Here is a 6,765-nt window from a genome sequence, read left to right as displayed (position 1 = left end):
TAAAGAAAAACCTTTCACAATCTCTTATAGGAGCAGAACAACATTCCAAAAAAACTTTGTCCTTTTAGCAGATGAAAAAAAAAAATGAAGTTTTAGTTTTACACTACTGATATTACTCCTTTTAAAATATAATCCTTATAATAAATTCACCTAATTTTAGCCACCTTGACCACACGAGGTAAACTCTCTCACTCTTTTTCTCTCTTTCAACTTTCTATTAAATTTGTCCTTTATTTTCCCTTTTTTCATATTGATATAACCAATTTTTTACTTTGGGACAAATTTCTTTTCCCTTAAAAATACATTTTCTTATCTTATACCTTTTGCTACTCAAAAAATATATCTTGTCTACATCCATGCCACCCTGAACAAGCCCGATCCCATCTGATCTTAGAAGCTAAGCAGGGCTGGGCCTGGTTAGTACTTGAATGGGAGACCACCTAGGAAGACCAGGTGCTGTAGGCGTAAAAAATAAAAAATAAGGGGTTGTAAACTGACAAGTTCCTTCATTCATTTTTTCTCTTTCTCTCACTGTATATATATATATATGTATGTATATATGTATATAATATATATATTACCTTATTTGCATACAGAGCTATTTCTTTTATTATTTTAATAGCCTTAATTACATATGTTAATTAGAAATTTTAGTCCTTAGAAACTTAATTTCTAGTAAAAACTGAGAACTATATGTGAATTGTCTGTTATGCTAGCATTCTCTAAATTGGCAAATTTATGAATAAATTTCATGATTTCTAGAAGCATGTGTCTTTTTAAAAAAGGTATAATTTTTCAATGTGGCCAAAACATGTTTATTAACAGACTCAAATTTGTCTTTAGTTTCTTTGCAATTGGAAGCCAAAAGTAGATAAAAATTATATTCAGTAATTAATGTTTCATTGTTTTCTTATTTGGAAATGATCTAGATATTTAATAAATTTTTATCATTTAAATTAACTTAACTTAGCAAAATTCAAATGTTTTAAGTTACCAAAAAGAATTGAGGAAAATATTTAGGTAGACATACTAAAAATTATAATTATTAATGAAAAGTTCACCTAAAAACTCTTATTTTACTTATATCTATCTAGTTCACTTGCTCCCAACAATTATGTTTAGATGACCCATGAAAACTTTCTAGAAATAAGACAAAGACAGCCATCATTTTAAGTTATTTTTTCTTACTGACAAATGTTATAGCATGAATTTATTTTATTTTATTAAAATAAGAGTCGTATGTCTGCATACAACTTTTTGGTGTTGATAGCTCTAAAGACATGTCTATTTTAATTAAACCAATGAACTTAAACTAGCACTTAAAAATTTTGTTTCTATTATATTAGTTTCAGGTGTACAACATAGTGATTAGACATTTATATAACTTATGAAGTAATGACCTTGATAAGTCTAAGACCCATCTGACAGCATACATAGTTTTCACAATATTATTGATTATATTCCTTATGCTACACTTTATACCCCTATGACTATTTTTAAATACCAATTTGTACTTCTTAATCTCTTCATCTTTTTTACCCACCCCACCCAACCTCTCCTATCTGGCAACCATCAATTTGCTCTCTGTATCTATGAGTTTGTTTTCATTTTGTTTGTTCATCTATTTTGTTCTTTAAATTCCACATATAAGTGAAATCATATGGCATTTGTCTTTTTCTGTCTGACTTATTTCACTTAGCGTAATACCCTATAGGTCCATTAAACCAGCTTTAATATTGAATATTTTTCCAGATCACATGAACCTGAATAGCATTTGCATTAGTTTCTTTTATATTTCTGAGAATTTTAGGAATACTTAATTCCTATAAGCACTTGTTTGTTTTTAAGCCAATTAAATAGAGCTCTTTTACAAATTAATTTGATCAATACTACTTGGAGATAGAAGAATACATCTAACGCACACACAGACCTTATAACTTGTTTCAAAATTTTAGTCATGAGACAGGTATGCTAATGCAAAATTCACTAGATTATAAAAGGACAGTTGGATTGGTTTTTTTGATTTGTTTTGGCAGTTGGAATAAGTTAAGTTCATTTGCTCAAATGGCTAAAGCTTTTTACTAATATTTATAGAGCAGACATTTAAAATTTTTCATTAGCTCAATTTATAAATAGTTTGTTTCATTTTTCCTCTAATGAGAAACTTCTCCCTAAAATCTGCACTTCAAAGAATGGTTCTTAGGTCCTAGTGAAGATGGGGGTAGAATATCTATATCACAGAGGCAGAGAGAAGGTATCTAAGTTTTCTCCAATACAGAGTTTTTGAGGCATATTTACCTATTATTAGAAGTCTAGGGTAATTATTATTTAAATATTATCTTCTTTTTTCTTAATTCTTTTAATGTACTTTCAATGTACTTTCAATATCCTGATATCTTATAATATCTGCAGGCAAATTAGAAAGGGTGTCAGTGGACTTTGAGTTACTCTCAGAGTTATGCTTTTGTTTCTCTAAAAATTCAAGTTTCAAATCAAGAATTGTTGATTTTTAACTCTTTTTTTTTTCTTGTATTCCTGTAAGCTATTTTCAAAGAATTGGGTAGCTGCTTCCATTATAATGCTTAGAGGTTGACTAACCCACTCAACTCCACTATTCTGAATTTGTTTTTTATATCAGAGAGAAAATTTTCTACTAAGGTGGAAATGAAAAGATTTCTATGGTTTAGAGTTTTAGGGTGTCAATGTAAGAAACATCCAAACCTGTAGAGAATTCATTTAATGAGTTTATTTGAGCCAAACCAACGACAATTGCTGGGAAGCAGTCTTAACAAATTAAGAAAATGCTTCAGAGAATGGCAGTTTTGCAACTTATTTTACACATTAGAATCAAAGGAGGAGACTTAAGGAAGGTTCATTGGTGGTAGATTAAGCGGGCAGGAGAAAGCAAACCAGGGAAATCTCTGGGACTGATGGAAAGTAAAACAGAGAGACACATGCTTCTTTTACATTGGGGCCACAGGAGAGTTAATAATTAACATTTATAGCACATAGAGATGGTATGTGGGGGACAAGATAACCGTGAGGGTTTCTGTGGTCTTGTGCTTTGGTGTAATGGGTTGTGCTCTGAGAGGTCTGAAAAAAAGGGATTACTCTGACATTCCAAAGGTTTGTTATCTTAGATGAAAAAAGACAATAGACAGGCTCACTTAAGATAAAGATTGACCTTTGTCAAGAAAGCTACAGGCCCAGGATGTAACTACCTGCCATGACCTGCTTTTAGTTAGCAATTTTTATGTTCAGACCATCCTATGTGGTTACTTTCAGTCTCTGAGTGTGTAGGGCCCACCATGCTGGCCTCCCTTGAGCTTGTCAGGTTAGTATGTGGCCTTCTTTTTTCATCTACAGATGCAAGAAACATCCCAAAGGACAGTAGTGCAAAAGATGCAGCCCTTACAAGATCCAGAAAGTTTACTCCTAGAGTTAGTCTAAAAAAAGCAATGACCTTTATTGTCACAGGCAGTAAGAATGGTGTAATGCAAACAGTATTTCTGATTCCCTATAAGAATGTAAGATGCCATCAGTCCTTGACTCGCTAATTTGTGATGCCAGGCAAATGCTACTGGAATGGAATTTTTGCAGCACTAACAAGACAATGAAGGTTGAGATAACACATGCCCCTTATGGGCCAGGATCCCTTGTGACAAAGTCCCTGGAGAGCTGTCACAATCAAACAAAGGGAATGCTGCTTATTGTATCTACAGCCTATTAGGTTGTCTGCCATAGGCATGCCAATACATGCATCCTCTATTTGGCAAAGACCAGAGAGAATATTCTCACTTCCATAAAGCCAAGCTCTCGGATTATAGAACAAGGTAAAAGAAAACAATGAGCATCTCTGGGAGGACAGGGAACATGAGTACTCATAACAGAAAACACGAGTACTCATAACAAATTTTTACTGGTCATTATACTTAAGGAACTAGTTCACACAATTATTTATTCCTGCTAATCTAAATTTGCAAAAAGAAAAGTACTCTTACCATTCTTACTTACATCAGACTCTGCAGGCAGAGATCAAAGAGACTGGCATGGTAAGAATTTTTACCTACCACTGGCTTTTGTCAGAGGTCCCAGGATCGAAGAGCTGCAGCAGCCCTGGAATGAAGAGTGTCCACCCAGCGAAGGTTTCTATGTAGTCATCAACTGTAGGGGCAAAAAGTTTTCCTTCATCCTTCTAGGTTCTTTGGCTTGTTAAACAATTAAAATGGCATAAGACAGATTAACAGAAGAAAAACAAATTTTGTATGTACAAGAACCCCAAATATATGAGATTCAAAAGGCAGCCAAGTAATTGAGGCTTATATAACAATCTGAGCTAAGGAAAGGGGTAGGGGTCTGGGAATACAGTGGGGAGGAAGGTCATTTATAGGAAAATGAAAGCAGATGTTCAGAAAACAAAAGTTGCCCTATTATGCAGATAAATTTTTAGATAAAAAGATATCTCTGATAATAGCTCTCTTCCCCAGTACAGGCCCCCTTTCAATGTAAATTTAGGCAGTTGAAGGGGAGATAAAGAGCTTTTCCTAAATCAGCTAGGTTTTGATTACCTTTAAGTTAAAATAATCCTCATGCCAAAGTGGCATATTTTGGGGTGACAAATTCTGCTTTCCTTCAGTCCCACTTTTGAAATTTCAAATAATAAGTTTCACAGTCTTATTTTGAATACTAAGGAAAAAATTATTCATTCATTTGTTAAAGATGATAAGAAAGAAATCATTCAAGAAGTGATTTTGCAGTTCAAGATCCCTTGAAATTTCATATGAATTTTCAAAACAGTCAATTTCCACGAAGAAGCCAGCTGGGATTCTGATGGGTATTGCATTAAACCTCTAGATCAGTTTTGAGAACATTGCCATCTTAACAAATATTAAGTTATCCAATCCATGAACATGAGATATTTTCCATTGTAGATCATCTCAATTTTCTTGCAAAAATGTCTTACAGTTTTCAGGGTATAAATTTTTCACAGCTTTTATTAAATTTATTCCTAAATATTTTGTTATTTTTGATGCTATTGTAAATAGCATCAAAATTGTGTTCTTAACTTTAATTTCTATAGTTCACTGCAATGTTTAGAAATACAATTCATTTGTGTACACTGATCTTGTATTCCTCAACCTTGTTGACTCACTTATTGATTCTAACAGTAGATTTCTTAAGACTGTCTATATACAAAGTCATGTCATCTTTCTGCTTTCCTATCTGGATACCCTTTATTCCTTTTTCTTGCCCACTTGTTATGGCTAGAACCTCTATTACAATGTTGAATAGAAGTGGCAAAGCAGATATTTTCTTGTTTTTGCTCTTAAGGAGAAAGATTTCAGCCTTTCAACATTAAGTACGATATTAGCTGTGGGTCTTTTATAGATGCCCTTTATGGGGTTGAGAAATTCCCTTCTATTCTTAGTTTATTGAGTATTTTTATTACAAAGCATGTTGAACTTTCATCAAGTGTTTTGAAGTAGGTCAGAGAGATCCAGCTCAACAAAAAACACAGGACAAGTGGAAATTTATAGCCGAGGAGCAGGGTGTAGGTCAGCAGATGGAAAATTGCTAAGAAGCTAGGGAGATTCTTGCTAGACCCACTCAAAAGGATTTTTGCTGAAGATGAAAGGAATTTTCACTCAAAAGGCTAATCAGCTCTTTGTTCTGCTTGTATAGATATGCTTTGCTGCATAGGCCATACTCAAAATTAACTAAAGACTCATCTTCCCTTTTGCTTGTTCTGTCTAAGCAACAAATGTAATTGCCTGTACCCTCTAGCAACTCTTACGCTTTGTACCTCTTTGTAACTGCCTGCAACCCATAGCAACTCCTGTGCTTTGTAACCATCTGAGGACAAATTAACCAATCAGCCTATGCCAAATAAGTTCTATATAAGCAATGTTGCAACTGAGCTCTGGGCCCAGATCTTCAGAGTGCTAGCTCCTCTGGGACCACCAGCGTAATAAACCTGAGTTCTCCAAATCTCCCAGTGCTGCTTGGTTTCTCACCAGTCTGACTTTTGCAACTTTTCTGCAACAAAGGCAGGCCAGAGTGATAAGATATTAAGGGTGGAGGATGAGGAATTTGATAAGATGTTAAGGATAGAAGATTTTCACTAAAATAACCTAGCAGGATTCTTGCTAAAACTGGACAAAATGGGCCAAGGACAAAGCCCAAGATTGGGGTCTGGAGGGCTTAAATGAGCCTGACTGCAATTAGGTCAAAGAGAGTCTTCGTCAATCCCCAGTACCTCAGAATATGACTGCATTTGCAGATGGGACCTTTAAAGTGGTAATCAAGGTTAAATAAGATCGTTATGAGTGGGCAATAATCCATATGACTGAATTTAGAGATTAAAGTATTCAAAGTGGTGATTAAGTTAAAGTGAGGCCTATTAGGGCAGGCCCTAATATAGTTCAACTGGTGTCCTTATAAGAAAAAATTTAGACACACAAATAGGCACCAGTGATGTACATGTACAGAGAAAAGTTCTCAGAATGAAATCAACCCTTTTGACACCTTGATCTTAGACTTCCAGCCTCTAGAACTGTGAGGAATAAATTTCTGTTGTTTAAGCCACCAGTCTGTGATATTTTGTTATGGCAGCTAGAACAAACAAATACATTCTGAGGATCAATCTTAATGAGGTTAATAAGTAGAAGAGAGAAGTAACTTCTTAAGATGAAAGAAAAATAATTGAAAAATATTCTGTTTTTAGATTTAATAATTTAGGTTGGTGAGACCTTTAAAAATAAGAAG

General features: G+C 34.1%; 1 pseudogene; it reads left to right on the top strand.

Annotated features, from left to right (window-relative positions):
- Window positions 1–346: 346 nt before the first annotated feature.
- LOC112484499 lies at window positions 347–465 on the top strand (annotated as a pseudogene).
- The last annotated feature ends 6,300 nt before the right edge of the window (window positions 466–6,765 follow it).

This window comes from Pteropus alecto, unplaced genomic scaffold, assembly GCF_000325575.1.
Source record: "Pteropus alecto unplaced genomic scaffold, ASM32557v1 scaffold75, whole genome shotgun sequence".
In the NCBI taxonomy this organism is placed as follows: Eukaryota; Metazoa; Chordata; class Mammalia; order Chiroptera; family Pteropodidae; genus Pteropus; species Pteropus alecto.
The sequence above is the reverse complement of the archived record's forward strand: the minus strand, read 5'-3'. Positions and strand labels throughout refer to the sequence as shown.